This window comes from Coturnix japonica, chromosome Z, assembly GCF_001577835.2.
Source record: "Coturnix japonica isolate 7356 chromosome Z, Coturnix japonica 2.1, whole genome shotgun sequence".
NCBI classification, from domain to species: Eukaryota; Metazoa; Chordata; class Aves; order Galliformes; family Phasianidae; genus Coturnix; species Coturnix japonica.
The window spans coordinates 6,902,766-6,922,780 of NC_029547.1; the positions used below are offsets into that span (position 1 = coordinate 6,902,766).

Here is a 20,015-nt window from a genome sequence, read left to right on the forward strand (position 1 = left end):
GACCAGAACACAGTTGTTGACATGGACTCAAAAGAAAAGAAGCCTGTGTTAGTTCACATATAAATGCAATTTACAGACAATAGGAACTCTCTTAAAGAAGCAGCCATCTACGGGTATCCTGTTAGCAAGGGGCAACAGCGAGTTTACTTTTGAAACAGTTGTACAGTTCTCTGTCAAGAAATATTTAAAGAAAGGTCCCTTCCTGATATTCTAGCACCTGAAGGGAAAATCATGTGCAAGTTCTTGCTATCTTCCATAGAAAGACTTCATTTCTCATCCTCTTTCACAGAAACTGATTTCCTGAAGCTAACCCTCTCTAAATATCACAAAAGTCAAAGAGTCAGTCTCTTCATCACTGACCACGCCACATGCTCACCCTGAACTGTGAACTTAATCACCACCTTGGTCTGGGAAGCATATCAAGACAACAGTGGCTAAGAGGCTCCTGACACTGGCCCAGGCTCACACATACCCACATACTTCCCTAGGAAGTACCTATGGAAGGAAACTACCTACCCTATGGAAGGAAAGCAACACCTTTATTTCCAGGTGCTCAGGTCCCCTATTTCTAGCCTATGGAACTAGAATATTGGCCAAGTCAATAAACATTATACACACAGTTTACTCCATCAGTTCTATATTCAGTGTTGAAGAACCAACAGTGTTTGCAAATCTCTTCATCTTTTTCTCCGGGTTTGCCTCATACAAAACAAAACACAAACAAACAAAAACCCACACAAACAACAACCTGATTAAAAAAAAAAGAATAGAAGGATCAGATCAGTTCATGTCGATAAAGTAAGTAAAACTCCTTGTCATTTTCCCTTCCAAAGTTTTCTAACATCTAACAAAAAGGAACTACAGCATCTTCTATTTCCAACAAAGAATCTGATAGCAGAACAATATTATGGCGCAGTCACCCCCTGCAACAAGCACTATGAATGATATCCTGCAATACTTACTTGGAAGCCAGTTTAAAAAAATATATATATATATTAACAAGTACTTCACAAAAGGAAAAACTGAACTAGCAGGTTTTTCAGGGTTGAAAATCATTACCTTCTGCAGACAGAACTAACATAAACCTTGACAAAGTCACAAGTAAACCAGGGACAGCTGCACAGTTTGGGACAAAATCTCCAAAGTTTTAGTTTTCCTGTGGAATTTCACTTGACGGGGATTTGGCTGTTCCATCTGTAGTGAGGGCAGAACCCAAAACATTTATTTCACTATGATGATGTTTCACCTTGCATTTAATACCAAGTACCAGCAGCCACCAAGCATGGCAGCCGTGCTCCCGGGCTCCCAACCACATAATATAGCTACTTCACTTCAGACCAACTAATGATCATGCAGCTGCAGAGCGAGTCAGTTCAGTAAGCTGATCCAAGAGCAAACTAAACCCCCTAAAACAAAACAGCAAGTCATTTGAATAAGCTTATCCAATGGAAAACTATGTGGCTATACAATTGCTGTATCTAACACAAGGGATAGGGATCATGTTCATGAGGAAAGAAGGAACCTGCACTTCAGCAGCCATGTGTCAAAAATAACACTTTGTTTTGTCTTTGCAGGATCCAGTACAGCAATACTTAATACTAATCAGGCCCTCTGCACATAACAATAAAAAATCACTAAAAGGCCTCAGATGGGGGAAAAAAAAACAGAACAAAAAATCACACAACCAAGCTTCACAGGAAAGGGCTATGAGCAGAGTGACCTTGAATGCATCACTATGTCAAAGCATACACACTCTTTTGATCACCAGTAAGATAACAGGGACTTGGATGATCTTTGATGAGGGAGAATTCTTCATGCCAAGGCACCCGGATGCCAGTTAGCATTCAGTAATTTGTAAATACTAACCTCGCAAATGTTTGGAATTTCTTCCATCCAAGCAAGAAAGACGGATACAATCAACCAACATAAGGACAGTTTACACAACACAGAATACGTAAATCTAGAATTCACTTATTACTCCAAAGTGCAGAAGCATCTTTCTGCATTCAGTTTTGGGCACTAATTCTAGACTCAAACAAGTTAAAGCAATTTTAATAGCAAGAGGAATCATTCAAGAATTTGTACACACCAACTTAGCTTTCACAGGACTAATGCACTTAATACCCACCCTTAACCCATCAAAAGCACCACCTTGAAAGGGCTGCTCCTCTGCCACTTCATTATCTCACTATATTCCCTCCAAGGGGAGGAGGAAAGCCAGACAGACATGTTTGGAAGGACGGTGCCAGATGACTTGGGAGTTCTTTCAGCAAAAAAGCTACATGGCAAAGTCTCCCCCAGCTTTCTCTTTCACTTGAGTTGAGCCTGGGGGTCAGCTAGACACCTGGGTCAGTTTAGAGCATGTGAATATATTATATATCTAAAAAGCAGTTTAAGCATGGGCTACATCAGGATATTTTTATATATAGACACACAGGTGAGGAAACAGAGTAAAAACTAAATGGGTTAGGTGTTATTCTCAAAGAAAACAGAGGAAGAGCATACAATCTTAGGTCACACTCTGATTATCAATACTACACAGAAGAAAGTATTTAAGTAGCAAAAGCACCTCACATACAACAGACTTAAACCACTAAAGCTGCACTGTGGTGTGTTCCCATACTGTGACTGACATCTCAAAACCACCATTACCCACACATCTAGTACCAGTGTCAGCAGGAACTTTCAGAACTGTTTAAGTGTGGGCTACATCAGCACATACAGCACTAGCTACAAGCAAACATCAAGGGCATGTCAGGCTTGCATTTGTCAACATTGCTGAGATGTAAAGCACAACCATCAAAATCAAATATTCAGTGCATCGCTGACCTACCAATTACCACAATTACAACAAAGTTAGCTACACTCAGAATCTGAGTAATTCTTGTAACACAAAAATAAACACCAGTTGTTAAAACACACACAAAAATAACTTATTAGGAAAACTAATTACGTTAAAAACTGATACCAAATCTACCAAAATATGATGAACTGCTGGGGTGGAGAGAGGGGTGTGTTAGTACTGTCAGCTTTGGCTACTGAAAAGCAGAAACATATTTCAGTTACTTGCTCTGATGCAGCTATCTGTATCTGAACAGCCTCTAACTGGGGTTATCCAGTTCAAACACTAAAACAAGCCTAAAAAGAACATAAAAGTTGGAACCCAGATACCCCAAATGACAGAAAGAAACAGCTAACGTGAGCTTGAAGACAGGACAACATCCAAAGCGAAGAATTTTCTTTGACAAAGGACCTTACAAAGAAGGTGGCATGCAGGAAAAGCACTCTGCGTAGGATTTCACACTGCCAGCGACCCACTGTGCACCCCTGCTGTCCCTGCCCCCGCCAGCTCAGTCCTGCATTGCTGAAACATGTTCTCCTCAAACAGCTTCCAAAGGAATTCTCTGAATAGAAACAGATACGAGCAACAGGAGTAAAAATAGCCAAGTAAGAGCTGAGACATTTATGACGTCCTCAAACTTGCAGAAACATGCTCAATTGCCTCAAAAACGGGCACACAGCTAATTCATAATGCCACTGACTGACAATGAGGAACAAAGTAGAAAGTGTCACTATTTAAAAAAGGTTGGAAGGGGAGGGGATAATTAAGACTTGCAACACCATCACCAGATCACATTACTACACTCAAGACAAAAAGCAATGGTTAAGTTACAATCCACAAGTGATATGACAGCAAACCAGTAGGTTGCACCTGTGATACGTGAAAAGCTCAAGACAGCAAATTTCTATATTCCATAGTATCTTTCTGATGTTTACCTCAACACCACAGTACTCCCCAAGGTTCATCTCAAGAGAGGAATCTATCACAGTAAAACCATTTTTTTTTCCCAGCAAGTTATACCACTGAATAAAAAGTTCCCAAACAAGCAAGCTTCTAAGGCAGTGTTACAGGTTCACTTCATTAACAATCTTGTGCTCTTACTGTGCATAAAATATTGATGAAAACTCACAGCCTTTTAGTACAGCTTAGTTTCCCAAAAGTGAGAATCAAGAGCTCTTTTTTCAAACCTTCTGTCAGATGTTCAGACGTGAGCAGCCCCAGAAATGAAACAGACCTGAAAATCACATAGAACCATTTCAACTCTCTGCCCATTCCGGATTGCCCCTTCCACAGTGATGAACAGCATTAACATCTGTCAAGCTTTACTAGTTCCCTATGACATTAAACAAAATGATACTGAACTACAGAAGGATGCAGGATTAACAGCTTTCCCTACTTCCAACATACCAGAGAGGAACAGGCAAATAAAACTGTCCTCCAGACAGAATTCAAACCTAATTGGGACTCAAGTCATCCAGACTTGTTCTTGTGTGGTCAGTATTAAAACATCAAAACAAATTCTCTCTCTAGTGAGCTTCCTTTAAACAAGATAACCAAGGAGATGAGCCATTTAGACAGCATGTCAATCACCTAAGTTTTATTACATTCATTTATTTTCTCTCCAGTACAAGCAGGGAGAAAAAAACAGTCACCCTTCATTTCAACCCACACTCACTGTTCCAGCCCTCCACTTCCACCTTATTCTGCAAGTTCTGTCCACCATTCACTGTCTGTCAGTGATGAGAAGCTCTCACACTCCTCTACAGCTACTCTGGAAGAGCAGCTTATAATCCAACTGAAGGATGTGTACAGATTTGTTTTGCAAAATATGACTTTTTCCTTCCAAAACAACCTTCCAATAACTAGACTATTATAAACTTTGATTCCATGTAAGTTTACCCACTACTTTTTCTATTACTTACGTTCCATTTTAAATGTCTTTGTATTCTGGAAGGTCATTTATTATTATGCTAAACTGAACTACCAGTCTCAATTCCGCAAAGGTGAAAACTTTTCACTATGCAATGCAGCAGTAAAAGGTTTAAGCAGGAAATAAGTTTCTAAAACTTCTTAAGGTATCAGTCATTTATCTGTTCCACCAACCAACCTTTGCTGCAAGATCACTTGTGACAAAAAAGGTCCTTGCACTCTTCACCCCTCCGTCTCTGATCCAGATAGCTTATTTATATTAATTGCAGCATCTCAGCCTGAACACACATGAATCCTGAGGCTGTGTGTGGAATACACATTCTCTTAATTGTAGCATAAAACTCTAGCAACAGCACTAAATAATACAGGTATCAGCTTCAGATATTATACTGCACCTATAAAAATGTCACTGAACAAATGCTTTGTCAATGATAGTCTTTAAAGCCATTTCAGTGCATATATTGTAAACATCAATCTTCTCCCAGTAAACAACACTGTATGTACATGAAAGTTAAACAAGGGATGAGCAAGGGATAAGCAAGATAAAAATTACAAGCTTTAAAAGTTGCATTACTGGGCTAATTAAGAACTTCCTAATCACAATAACAACTTTCAGCCATTTACAGAATGTTACATAGAAGGGACTTGCTGTAAAAGCCACAATTACACCATAAATAAATGAAGAAAGTAAATGTAAGCAAGCTTTAGATGGAAAACAATTTAAATGTGTTTTTAATTTAACACACCAAGGTTGTTTTCATGTTTAGTTAAGCATCCTGCCCAAAAACCTGGCTTTTAACAACTGGTAAAAACAACCTGATACACTGGCATAAGGTGAAGATAATGTTGTAATTAAGAAAAAAAATCACACCTCGTCATTTTACATTCCTGTCCCAACAAAAGCAAAATTCCTTATAGAGAATGCACATAGGAAATAGGGCAGCATTCACCAAAGGCTGTAATTAACAGCAGGTAAATGGCTAAAAAACACTCAATGTGTCTCCTTCCAGATACTGATATACAGATATCCACAGGAGTCTGGGGAGGTCTTTACATGTAAATGAGTCTTGTAGATACAGGTACTGCTTGTTTCGGTCCCTACATTTTCACACACCTAAAATTTGAAGCACCACGCTTGCCAACCCTTCTGCTGTACCCTAAAGCTGCAGGGCAGACGGCATTAGCTTTTCTATAGTATTGTTAACACAGAAAGTACCTTGCCATGCAGTCCTATGGTTTTGACATCTGCAGTCATGAAAGTAACTGTAAGATCACAGCTACATCACCAGGATTTCTCCCCACAATCAAAAGTAAAAAACTCACGGGATGTGATAAAGCAGCTCTCAGTATTTAAACATTTAAACACCCCTGAATGCATGGAACCCCGGACAGCAATTTTAAGGAGAAACTTTCATAAATATGTGGAAGTAAAGTCCACGTGAACAGATGTGAACACATCCAAGAAAAATATTGTGCTCTATACAGTTTTTTTTAGGGTTTGTTTGCTTTTTTTTTTTTTCAGAGGAAAAGGAAGGGGAAGGAAAAAGCATGTTTAAATAGATTATCCTGTTCTCAAAGCCAAAGACATAAGGGAACTTCCCTTAAACCATTCTGACTTCTCAACAGTTATTCCCACTTCAAAAAATTCAAAGAATACAGAGCATCAGGAGTAAGGCCCTCCATATCAGTCTGACATCATTAATAAGTATTATTAATTAATATTAATTAATGTTCTAATATGCAACAACATTTGAGAACAAAAAACTTTGTTCAACTGAATTATTACAATTCCCATCAAATTATAAAATAAAAACAGAGCCAGAAGAATGCAATGGAATTAGGTCAGCATAACGAGAAGAATTAATGCGAGGAACCAGAAATCAACAATATACACTCATGTGAATACACAGAAGGTTGTAATTTTACTTGAGAGGGAACTATAAATATATGTTTATCTGGAACTCATTTGGCAGAAGAGATTTCAACATGAGTGAAATTCAAGTTGCTGTTCAAAAGCTAGGAGGACACTGTTGTCAATCTAAAGTCCTCTTGCCATAAACAAGTATTTATTTGGCCAAATATCTAAAGAAATATCTAACTGCTGTGGAAGATTTAGAAGCTTAAATTCAGAGTTCCTTTTAAAAGAAAAGTCTCTCTTTAAAAGAAAGTTTCCTTGGTACCAGAAACTACTTTTCATCATCAGAACGATGGGTATTTTTAAACCACAATTAATACTTGATCTATTTTATTACATTCAGTTTCTATCACAGACAAGCACAACACTTTTAGTTAGCTTCAGATTCTTGGAGTCATTACATTTCAGATTTAAACTCAATTGAAAAAGATTCAAGGCATCTTCTTTGAGATGAGTTTCAGGAAGGATTTCATTATTATTATTATTCAAAACTTATTCTAAGTTGATTAAAATCTTCAATTTATATAGTTCTAGGAAAAAATATACTGATGGGTTCCTTCCACAGTTTATTAGAAACCTCGATTATTTTAAAAGCAATATAACTTTTGAATTAAAGGAATGGATGCTAAATACAGTAGGTCAGTATTTTAACAAAATTTGATACATCTCAGGAGCTGAGCTACTTGAAAATTCCATTTTAAACAGGCTGGAATAGCTAGGCCTGCCACTTCTTCCTCACTGCTCTTTAAAGATTTCAAGAAGGCAGTGCTCTCCACTGTTCTACCCATAAGATTTCATGACAGTATAAATGCGACAGAATCATAATATATCCAAAAATACCTTTGGAAAAAAAAAAACAAAAAACAAACTAGTGTAAAACTCCATTTTTAGTCTCTCGGGCATTGCTGTCAGCTGAATCTTTGTAGGCTTTAACTATAATAAAATACATACAGCTTAGGTTCACAAATTAGCAAAGGTGTATCTAAGCTCTGCTTAAGTGAGGTATCTTCACCTGGAAGAGAAACCAAGAAGTCTGAAGTCACAGCTTTTCAGGAAATGTTAAGGGGCAAGGTGTAGGTTAGGAGTTCAATTTTAGCAAACAACATGAATCTCACCAACATTACAAAAAATACCAAAAGACAGCTTGCCCCTTTTCAACATTTTTTCCTCAAAAAACAACAAAGAGAAAAATCTTGGAGAAAAAAAAAGACAACAGTATTTCAGTTACTCTGTTATACATAAACTTGTGGGGGAAAAAAAAAACCAAAAAAACAGTAACTCATCAACACCACACTGCATATATGTAAATACAGAACAGAAAAACACATACAGGAATACCAGGAGAAATAAGACTACACAAAACCCTGAACTTTCCATCTTGCATGACGGCAGCCCTAGCTAACAGTGCAACATCAGCTCTGGACAGAAGCACAGTCACAAGATCAAGCATTTCGCTGTGTTGACTGAGCAACACAGGCAATGCAGGGAACAGGGGCCTCCTCGTACCTTGTGCTCTCCATAGCTATGCCAGCACCAGGATGGTGAGCCTTGCTATTTCACTGTTAGCTTTCATTGCAGCTCAAAGCAGGAATTCTGTTTGTTTGCAGAGACACACCTAAAGTTCCCCAGAATTAATGACTTCATTAGCAGCCAGACTCCAGATACCTCCAACACGAAAATCAAAGTAGCAGCCTATTCTATCAGAACAACATCAAACTCTTACCCCACTCCTTTCCCTCCCCAAAGTTGCCATGTAATTACCCCAAGCCACATCCACCTCCGCCGGCTCATCCACACACCACTCATTTTGTCTCTCAACATACCTCTTCATGACCTGTTTAGTCAGAGGGAAAATACTATCAAAAGAACACCCAACCAATCCTAACTTTTCTCTGACACCAAGCAGTAACTGGAAGGAGCACAAGAGCTGTGTGTCAGCCTTCAGCCAAGCTTTGTTGATGAAAGGAATTATAGCCATAAAAACAGTTCCTGGTCACCCACTGCTCCATCAGGTCCTGACGAGGAAAACAACTACACCAGATGCTCAACTCTCCCATCTGTTCTCTACTACATCCAATTCCCATCCCAAAGAGCAAATTGTTGTTTGATAGATGGAAAAGCTTTTACTGACTCAATGTTCCAAACTTGCTTGTTCTAGCCCGCAAGGTGAGATGTGTCACAGTATGTTTTCACACTCAAATTTTGCTTAAGCATTAAAAACAGACAAAATTGGACGGTTCTGAGGTTCCTTGCCTTATGCTTCAGTGCATTTTCTAATAAGTAAATTTATAACTCAGAAACAATTAGTATGCTTTCTATTTATGTTATTCTAATGCTTTTTTGTTTTTTTACAGAGGGATATACAAAAGCTAAAAATGTTTCTCCTCCCTCACTCCCATGACTCAAGTACTCAGAGCACTGCCCAGAAATCATCACAAACAGCAAGGCATAAGTCATAAATATTTGAGATAAGTTTCCCAGCAGAAATTAAATCTCACTGGTGTTTCATTTCAGAGGTCTGCACAAAAAGAGCTGTCCCAGCATTTCTCAGTTTCAAGAGCCCTAACCATGAAGCAGCTTTAGCCACCTAACTTCATTAGAACCTTTATCCACAGTTGCGGAAGTTGTAAGAGTAAGAAAAACAGGCAGATTCCATTCACACTTGCTTTATCCAGATATGCCTAAACTATATAAAGTTCTGGGGTTAGTCTCATTAAAAAATATTTTCAAAAATTGTTTTATTGCATAGAGCTTTGTAAAATGAACTGCTCACTAAAAAGAAGTACAGTAAGAATTCTGTCTAACTTTTCATGAACACTATGTGCACATTAAACCATCATTTACAATCCACATGATTCCTAAACATAACATACATAGGTAGGACTTGGGCAATTTTACCACTCTCAGGCAATCAAACACTCACCCTGTTTCCCTCACAGAACTACTAAATTACAATCCTCAGTTCAGCTAGCACCAAGACACCCAATTATTCCTTATCTTCAAACAAAGAAATTACTCAGACTTCAAATATGAACCTTATTCCATTTTCATAGTATTCTTGTATGTGCATATCCATTCACCTTTCTACCTATGAACAGTCAAGAACAACTTGTTACCACCACTCAATCCACCATCCACTGCCTTCCAAAAGGTACATAAGGACACATGGCCTGAAGTTTGCCTGAAGGACTGCAGACTAGTTGAGAAATTTAACCTAGGGAAGGCAAGGCTCAAAGGTGGCAGCTCTCACTGGCATCTACAAATGCCCAAAGGCAGGGTGCACAGAGGACAAAGTAAGGCTCTTTCCAGTGGTGCCTGGTGTCAGGACACAAGGCAATGGGCAACAACTGGAACACAAGAGGCACCAACTGACCAAGAAGAAATGCTCCTTTACTGTCCAGGTGGCAGAACACCAAAACAGGCTATCCAGAAGTTCTTCAGTTACTCTACTCTTCACCAGTCTTCAACAGCCATCCAGATGTGGCTCTGGACAGCCTGCTGCAGGAGGCTGTGCCTGGGGAGGGCTTGGGCAGCCCCTGCCAACCTCAGCCAGCCTTTGGTCATGCAAAGTGAAAAGAGAAGAAAGTCCTGAAGTTGCAAAGTTGTTCTCAAGGTTGTCTCACAAGCATCAAGCTCTAGCTTCTAAGCTCAGACAGTCACAAAGAAAAGCGAAAGTCTAGCAACTAACACTGTTTCAACCTCCTCAAAAATGAATTTGAGATACCTGCCTTATAGCACTTTATCCCAGTTCAAAACACTCAGAAATCCATTCAGTCACTATTGAAAGAAAGAGAAGGACAAGGCTGGCACTGCTCCTCAGCACATTTAGGCACCTGAAGTTGACATCAGTAAGTTAGGCCACTCTCCACCAGTGTCAAAATAGAGCACACCTGAAGAACATGAAAGTCAAAGTTGAAATAAAAGCCCAGTAACATAAGTCACCAGCTCCTTAGGGTACAGCCCAGTCAAAGCATGGACCAGAGTTTCCCAAACACAGTATACTACACACTCTGTGTACAGTCCTGCAGTGTTTGGCATCAGGATTACTTCTGGATTCACACAGCTAAAACAGCATCTACAAAAACTTCTTAAAATCAAGCAAAAATGAGAAGGCAAAATTTCAAGCAAGAAAAAAATATATATCAATAATTTCCTCCAAGCACCAGAAACAAAGAGTGTAATAATAAGAAACATTACAGGCTTAAGGTTCACCATGAAATGGCCATGATTCCATTAGCATTTCAAACCAAATAGAAAAAGAGGAAAGAAAAGCCTTCTTTAATTAAAAAAATTATATGCTCCATTCCACGTTATATCAACCGTTCTCAAAATATTCAACAAAACAAATACAGTAGCAAAAAACAAAACAAAAAAAAAAATAACATTCTCTCTGCTTAAGATGAATCTCAATACAGTCTCTAAGGAATAATTCTTTGACCATCTACTTCTAGGAACAACACTGCAGTCACAGGAAATACAACTAAAGTGTTCAACACAAATCCACAGTGGAACTGTAGGACCTTCTTCCTGTGCAGCAAACCATTAGGAATATTAAGAAATGTGGATAACAAGCACAGAATTCAAGTCTTACACATTCAGCCACCGAGCTGCCTAACACAGTAAGGACTTATTTTCCATTAGATTAAAGAAGGGCAAATCTGATGTCTCAAATCTGCACATAACTTGAAATTCAAATACTGAATGATTCTGCTGAATCTGCATGTTCTGCAGATCTGGAATAAATTGTGTTTCCTGTATGATAAAGCAAGAAAAAAAAATCCATAATGTTCACCACACAAGTGCTATGTAGGGCAAGCCTCAGGTGCTGAGGAAGACCAAAGCTCTCCCAGTGTGGGAAACATTTCATTGTTTTTAATGCAAAAAATACCAGGACTAAACAAGTCAGAGACTCCTCCATGCTCATCTGCTGGAAACCTTGATTTCAACAAGCTGGGGAGGGAGGAGAAGAACACCTGGGAAGTTTATCTTCCAAAGAAGGTCAAACAAAAAAAGCATTTACAAAGAAAGCCACACAAAAGAATTTCCAGGGAACTGAGAGTTAGAAAAAGCTCCATTCAAGGAAGCAAAGCTGTTCATATAACCCATCCTGCCAGTTTTACAATATCCAGAGAATATCAATAAAACAACAAGCTCAGCAAAAGAGTTGCAATGTAGGAAAAGCAAGCTGAGCAAGCGATGAGATCTCAGGCGTCAGACCATACCACCTCTAATCTGTCTTAAGTCATCATTCACTCTTCAGAGTATTGGGAACTCACAGGGGAGAAGGGCTGCAGGTAACTCATAAAACAGATCAGAGGAACCCTGATGGCTGGCAGAAGTTGAAGAGCACAACTTCCATGTTAGAGCAGCAGAGAAAGCTTTCATACAATTCTTGGAAAATATGAACCTTGAGTAATTGCAAAGGAGCTACCTCAAAACCCTTCATCCCAGATCTCCCTTTAATGAACATAACCTGTTTATGGAAGCCATATGAAAAACAGCACAAATCGAAGCCAGGTCTCTGAGAAGCAAACAGGATGCATTGGTCTACAAACCAGCAGACTGTATCAGGGAGAAAAAGAAACAAAATAAATAAAATGTTAAGATTCAGCAGACCACCAACACTAAAGTATGGTTATTACTTGTATTTCCTCACACCTTCCCTCAACAGCTTTGAAGTACACAAATGTAACACAAAGTCTCTTCCAATCTGGCCTTTTGTAAAGGAGACAGTCCCTCAGCTTCTACCAAGGATGTCAGGGCTGCTCCTGTGCTCTTACTTAGCACGAAACAAAGATAAGAAGATCCATATTTGTGTTCTCTCTTATTCTTTCACAAAGAACCTGGTCCAAGCACTGGTACTAACCATAACTGAAAGTACAAGTAAACATTACTATTAATACCAATTATTAACGTAATATCAATATTCCACCATGCAAACATCTGTCAAGTACCATCAAACAGCATATTGTTCTGCTATGAGCACTATCAATAGGGGGACACCAGCAACAAATATAAAACATACTAAGAATGGTGTCTTATGAGGAAAACATCACATAAAAGTGCATGGAATAAAATAAAATATCCCAAAAGCAGAGCAAAGCAAAAACAGAAAGAGCAAGTTACAGTAACCAACAAGATTCTGTTGGTGGGATTTTCCTTGGCTTCCCCTACATTTTAGTGGTAAATCTGCACTTCCAACCTTGAAATCCTCTTGCAATCTCAGAAGCTTTCCTGAGGACTAGTCAAAACAACAGAAGTGGAACAGACCAAGGTTCTGAACTTCTGTGCTTTTGTCCGGGGGCGGCGGGGCCCCGTCTGTCCCTCCGTCCCTCAACAACAACTTTTGTTGTTGTTGTTGTTTCATTATTATAAACACTTTAAGTCAGTATGCTGATAAAATTGCAGCTAGAACAAAAGAGAACTGAGCATTCCCACTCCTCCCTCCCCCTTCCAACTTACAAAGACTGTTGAGGTTATAAACAAAAAGCATGCCCATTTTCCAGACTACACATCAAAATCAGTTCACACCAGTTAATCCAGTTTCTCCATGTAACACTCCTGGAGCCCCAAAACATCATCAATGCTGCTAAATGATTTGGCCTATCTTACTTTAAAGTTACCTAGCATAAGGTTAAAAATAAATTCTTTAAGCAAGTTAGGTCAAACCACCACAGAGAGATCAGGCTCGGGTATAAATAGTGAGTCACTCAGGTAAAAATGCAAACCCAGATTCCATCACAGGCCACGATATAACCGAGAGAATTGCTAGAAGGGGCTGGTAAATACTTAAAAAACAAACAAACAGGTTTCCAAAGGCTTAGCTGATGCTGTTTTCTGTGAAGGGCTCCATTTTCAATGGAAAGTGTTGCTCTAGGCCTGCACATCCTCCCTCTCCCTTCACTTCACTCACATCCAGCTCATTTCTCTCCTTGAAAACAAATTAAAAAGCCACTCTCCCGCCAGGACAGCCCCTCCATTTCAGTAGTGACTGCCACCCCAGAGGGCACTGCCTTGATCTGCTGCTTTATTATAAACCTCCATCACTTGCTCAAATTGAGATGACTAGAGCTTGATCACTGCTCCACGCTTGGCCCTTGTGAGCTTCCCCTCACACAGCTCAACACAAAGCCACAACCTGCTCTTTCACGAAGCTCCTCTGAACACGATCAAGAGGACTGTGAGCACTCAGACACACAGCTGTATGAGGCTGTAAGCCACAACACCTGAGCGACCGCAGACACCACAGCACACCTTCCTACATCTACAGCACCTTACAGAGCTCAGATCCAGCAGGACTCCAAGGCGCACCAGATCCCTCTATACACCCAGGTCCTTCCAGATGGGTTTCTCCAGGTCAACTTCCCTGCTGTAATTTCCTTCAGCAACAACAGCAAACAACTCTTATTATTACTATTAAGCGCAATATGACCAAGCTCCATAGCAAAGCCCTGACAGACTTCCCACGCATACCCAGGCTCACAGGGGCCCGTTCCCAGCCCTGTCCTCACACAACCCGCTGCGGGCCGTCCCGAGCACAGCCCCATCCCTATGGAGGCCCCCAGCGCGGATGTGGCATGGAAGCACAGCCCGGCACGGGGCTCAGACAGCAGACATCCATCCCACCAACGCCTCCCCACACCCCGACCCCCGAGGCCTCACCACGGGCCGCCTCCCAAGGCGGGAAGCAGCGCACCTCAGGGCCGAGCCGCCGCCTCACCAGGGCCGTGTGCCCGGCGACAGGGGGCGGGCCGCAGCTCCGGAGCAGCGGGCGGTGTGGAGGGCGCCCACAAAAGTAGGGCAGAGCCGCACGGCCCGGCCGGGCCTCGCCTCCCCCCGCCCACAGCGCTGAGGGACGGACCGGGCCCCGCCGCCCCCGGACAAAAGCGACCGTTGGGCCTCGGCGCTGCGAGGGCGGAGGGTGATGGAAGGGGGGGGGCACGTAACGGCCGCTCCAGAACGCCGGGGGTGTGAGGGGGGGGGGGGGCGGCGGGTCCACAACGCCCCACGGCGGGTTCACAACGCCCCACGCGAGACGCGGCTGCCCCGTACCCCTGTACCCCCATACCCCCATACCCCGTACCGCCGTACACCGTACCCCATACCCCGTATCCCCGTACCGCCGTACTCCTTACCCCATACCCCGTACCCCGTACCCCATACCCCATACCCCCGTACCCCTTACCCCGTACCCGGTACCTGCACAGCGTGCTCACAAAGCAGCAGCAGCAGCGGCGCCCACCCGCGTCACGTGACCGCCCCTCGCGCCGCTCCCTCCTCCTCCACTCCACGCGCGCGCGAGGCCGCTCCCCCGGCACGTGACGTGACGTGACGTGACGCGACGCGACGCGACGCGACGCGACGGGACGTGACGCGCCGCCGCGCCCCCCCCCCCCCCCCCCCCCCCCCCCCCCCCCGTCCCGCCGCCCCGCACGCACCAGCAGCGCGCCCATCCGCCGGCCCTTCCGCGGCACCACGTGACCACGGCGACGGGGCACGGCCTCTTCCTCGTCACGTGACCGCGGCTCCGCCTCCCCGCCGGCCGGAAGTGGTCGGCCGGAAGTGGACCCGTCCACCACAGCGCGGGGTGTCGGTGTGGATGGGGCGCCCCTCGGTCACGGCCCGGTTCACTGGGTTCCTCAGCACGTCTGGGCTGTAATGGAGACCCTGCATTGAGCACAGCATCAGGCCTGGCAGGCAGATCCTCCCCATTCAGATATTTAATTCACTCTGTTCTGCTCATGTCTGCGCTATATCTGCGGCCTCCCCAGTGTTACCGTTTGTTTATAAGGGATTTATCCGGTGAAGGTGCTCATCCCCCCGGGCCGTGTGTTTAAACTCACCTCAACCTCGTTTTTCATAGTCACCCATTGCAGATGTCTTACATAGTTGGCTGGAAACCATCGTTTTAGTCTGTTGGTGTTGGCCAGTAACATTGAAGGGGGAAAGAATGCTAATGTTAAGAAGGAGAGAATGCTAATGTTAAGAATATCACCCTGCTTCTGATTGAGAAGTCTGCTCTACTTCTGCGTTATTCTCTAAGGTCCCTTCCAACCCGCACAAGACTATGAGACTATGATGCTATCATTATAGGCAATAATCAGAAGGGTGGAACTACTGAAAGTCTTGAATTCAGTGTGAAAGTGTGCCAAGAGACGTTGCCTTTCCAGGGCAACAACCAGGGATTGCTGCTGCATTTAGGTTTGAGGTGAGTCTCCAAAGATCCTGTCTGGAAATGGAGTTATATACAATAGTGTGCTCAATTGTGTTAATGTGCATCCCAAGGCACAGCACCATTCAGCAGCATTTGTTCTGCCAAAGGTGACTGAGCTGTGGGTGCCCTTCTGGCATATATGGCATTCACTGATTCATGGTGTTAAAGGCAGAAGGGGTGATGATATCATTGTCTACTCCTCATATAGACCAGGTCATTAAAATTCCTGGCATTCACGGGCCGCATTAGTCTGTTACATCTCAGCATCACCCTGCAAATTGATGCTGGACTGCCTGATGAGCCCTTCAGCATCACTTCATACCCAGAGACAGACCCTCTTCTGTAGGTGCTGCCTGCAGCCCTTGGTCCAGGTGTTCTCACCTTGACATTTGAGTTCATGGAAGAAGATGACATGTTTTCATGAGACTCAACTCTGGACTTGCTCTGTACAAATACATTATCCCCATTATTGGTTTATTTTCCTTCATTTTTTTCCCCACAAAATGTTTGCAGTGACTCTGTATTCACTGCAGATCGCTGAGGACACTTTAGCAAACCTGAGTCTGATTCAGATCCTGCAGGGCCCCACTTTAAACGCTCATTTTGGGGAAGATGGTGGCAGTTGTTCTGTACAGTGCATGCTCTGCTGATGGCGAGTGCTGAATTAATTCTGTCATACTCCCCAGTTTAATTCTGTGACACACACACTGTTACCCTTATCAGCCAAAGAATCTCTAAGAGTTAATCAGGTTTCTTTTAGCAAGGCTTTTTTTTTTTTTTAACCCCCACACAACCCTGTGCATTAATTTCAATTAATTTTTCCTTGCATTAATTTTACGTCTTGTCATGTATTCTATATAAATCAAGAACCTTGTTAGTTTTCCATTATTTTGCCTGGGTCATCAAGGAAGGTCATCTGCGGGTGTCTGGTCACCACTCTGTGCCCTGCTCAGACTGGCATGCTTCCAGACTCTTACAACTTCCCAAGATTAAAATTATCACCTTGAAGCCAGACGTTTTTCTGGGCAGGTCTAAAAGGACTCCTGGGTGTAGGCACCCAGGGTTAGTGATAGGAACCATTTCAGACAGTCAGATGTAACTTCTCACTACTCAGGGTGTAAGTTAACAACCAGCTGTGTGCTCTGCCCTGCCGGATGTTGCACTGGTCTCTCATCCAGCTTCTTAGTGAATCAGATATTCTCAGAACACCATTATTTTTATAATCCTGTTAATTTTTCTAAAACTATCTACAGGTGGTCTCATACAATTACTAGGAACTGTTCTTTAAGAAGTAATAAGTTTAAATAAACAAAAATCTTTTTGCTGCTGTAGCTTATACCAGTCCCTCTAGCAGAATAATGTAAATGAAGGTATCTGATCCATTTCTGATTCAAGTTACAGCAACACACAGTTTATCAACCAAGGACACCTGTTGTTTACATGGGAGTCCTCTCCTCTCCTCCTCTCCTCTCCTCTCCTCTCCTGACTGCCCCTCCCCTCCCCTACTCCTTCCTCCTCTTCTCCTCTCCTTTCCTCCTCTTCTCCTATCTCCTCTCTCTCCTACCGTTCCTCCTCTCCTCTGGCCATCTCCTACTCCCCTCCCTCTCTTCCCTCCTCTTCCTCCCCTCCTGACTCTTCTCTCCGTCTCCTTCTACTCCTCTCATCCACCTCTCCTACTCCTCTCCACCCCTTTGACTCTGCCTCTTCGCTTCTCTCCTCCCTCTCCTCCCCTTGACTCCCCTCTCCTCCCTGCTCCTCTCGGAACTCTTTCTTCCTCTCTTCTCCTCCTCTCCTCCTCCTCTCCTCATCCTCTCCTGACTCCTCTCCTCACCCTTTTCCTGCTCCCTCTCCTTCTCCTCTCCTCTCCTTCCTCTCCTCCATCCTCCCTCTCCTCTCCTCTCCTCTCCTCTCCTTCTCCTCTCCTCTCCTCTCCTCTCCTCTCCTCCCTTACCCTCCCCTTCCCATCTCTGCTTCCTCTTCCTCCTCCTCTCCTCCTCCTCCTCCTCTCCTCTTTTTCTCTCCTCCCTTCCCTCGTCTCCCCTCCTCTCCTTCCTTCCTCTCCTCTTCCTCTCCTCTCCTCTCCCTCTTCTCCCTCTCCCTCTCCCTCTCCTCTCCTCCCCTCTCCCTCTCCCTCTCCCTCTCCCTCTCCCTCTCCCTCTCCCTCTCCCTCTCCCTCTCCCTCTCCCTCTCCCTCTCCTCTCCTCTCCTCCAATGTTGTGAAGAGGAACCTGGATGCACCTCTATTTGCAGTTTTTCTCTGAATTTCATCTTAGGATAAATTACAAATATTTTTATCCTTTATTATACTTAGGAGAACCTTCTGTACAGCATCTCAACAGTATTTGCCAGCTCTAGTTAAATGTCAATCATCCGCTTTGAATTCTAAAAAGAACACTTGTAGCTCCAGCAACTGGCAATGGCAAGAGCCAGTCAGCTTGAGTGAGGGTGGGGAACTACAGGCTGGTCAGCTTCACCTTTTGACTGCAGCTCTATGCTGAAGTCTCAGGGCTTCTCTCTTACTTCTCCCAGCTCATGGTGCACTGTAATGCAGAGGGGAAGGTACTGCTGAGAGGGGCAGTGCTTTCAAGCAGCTGATCAGCAGTTTACAAATGCTGGGTTGGCATTCCTTGGGGTTGGCAGAGGCTGGAGCCATCCTGACATTTGTTCCTCCAGATGAGGAGGCTGGGGCCTAAGAAAGGTGGAAGTCAAGGGGCAGCTTTGTTTGTTTTCTAATGCACTGTGTGAACATGCTTACTTTTTGCCTCTGACAGAATGGGCTGCCCTTATCCCAAGAACGCCTCCAGCAGTGTGTTCCTGGCATGTCTCTGTGTATGAATCTACTTACTGAATGATGGCAGCACCTCACACTGGGAAAGACTGCTGCTCCTCCATTCAGAAGCAGTCAGGATGAGTACGGCTTTGTTTAGGAAGAACCAGAGTGCCAGTGTGAAACCGCGGTCACATCGCTGCTCTGCTCTGGATTCCTTGTTCTGCTCAGCGGTGCCACCAGCCGGCAGGAGCGGACACTGAGCTACGTGATGGGAAAGAAAATGCTCCCGAGCTGGAGAGCGATGACTGCCAGGCATACTTGGAGCAGATGGGCTGGGAGGTGGGGGCAGGCAGCCGATGAAGCGCTCAAAGGGAGGACAGTGCGCACTGCCGTAGAGGTTGTAGTGCACAGCAAAAGCACGATGGAAAGCAGACCCAGACGATGGCAGGGGACCCATTCTGCACTGAGCAGCGATTGTCTAGAGGAAATGTGACAATCCGAGTCACATTGTAGCCTCTTACACTTTGCATATAGTGCCAGTCTCTCCATGAGAAAATACAGTGGAAAGCAGCAGCTCATGGCAAGGCCAAGTGAGAGCAGCAGCATTTCACACATAGTTCTATTTCCCAGCACAGAACTTTGGATGCCCTGAGGACATTTCTCCCAAACCAGTCTTCCTTCTTCTAAGGAATAGGATGGCTGGACACAGACCCTGCTCTTCTGAGCAATTAGAACATGGAGACAGATCTAGTGCTACTGATACAGCTCTGGAGCTCTCCTGTGAGCTTTAGTGCTATACAGCCAACATTGGTCCATTCTATACCTAGAGGTATGTGTATAGTCTAGTGCTTCTAAGGGGAAATGCTGCTTCAGAGCAAACGAGGTACCAGAAGAAAGGAGAAAGGTGTTCTGAGGAGCCTGATAGTGTCAGCTCTGCCTTTAGACATATCCTCTATGGAAGCAAGGACTGTTACTGCAGCCATACGCAGAACACGACTCATGTTTAAAACTGTGGAAGAAGGCTGAGAACCTGTCCCTAGGGATCAGTGCAGTCACTGGCAAAGGGTGAAGGAACAAAACCAACAAACTAGTGCACTATTTCCTTTGAATCAGTCTTGTCTGCACACATGCCAGTCTGCAAAGCAGACAAACACAAGTCTGCTCACTGTCAAGATGCCTTTGGCTTACTTTGTAGGAATGTTGTTTCTGCATTAGATATAGAAAGGGGGGAACTGACCTGAAGAAGTGGAGCACAACGTATTTGTATTTTGTAACTTGTCCTTAGAAACTGATGATGTGAAAAAGTAGAAATAATATACATGTATTAGTAGCTTATTTCAGAAAT

The 20,015-nt window shown here is 43.4% G+C and overlaps 1 protein-coding gene across 3 annotated transcripts in view; it reads right to left on the reverse strand.

Moving 5' to 3' along the window:
- Positions 1-15,012, reverse strand: part of UBAP2 (ubiquitin associated protein 2) — a 90,392-nt gene extending 75,380 nt beyond the window's left edge. For all 3 annotated transcript variants that reach the window (XM_015848269.2, XM_015848270.2, XM_015848268.2), the window contains exon 1: positions 14,886-15,012. The gene's annotated coding sequence lies outside the window, so the exon portion shown is untranslated. The remainder of the gene's footprint in view (positions 1-14,885) is intronic.
- Positions 15,013-20,015: the final 5,003 nt, after the last annotated feature.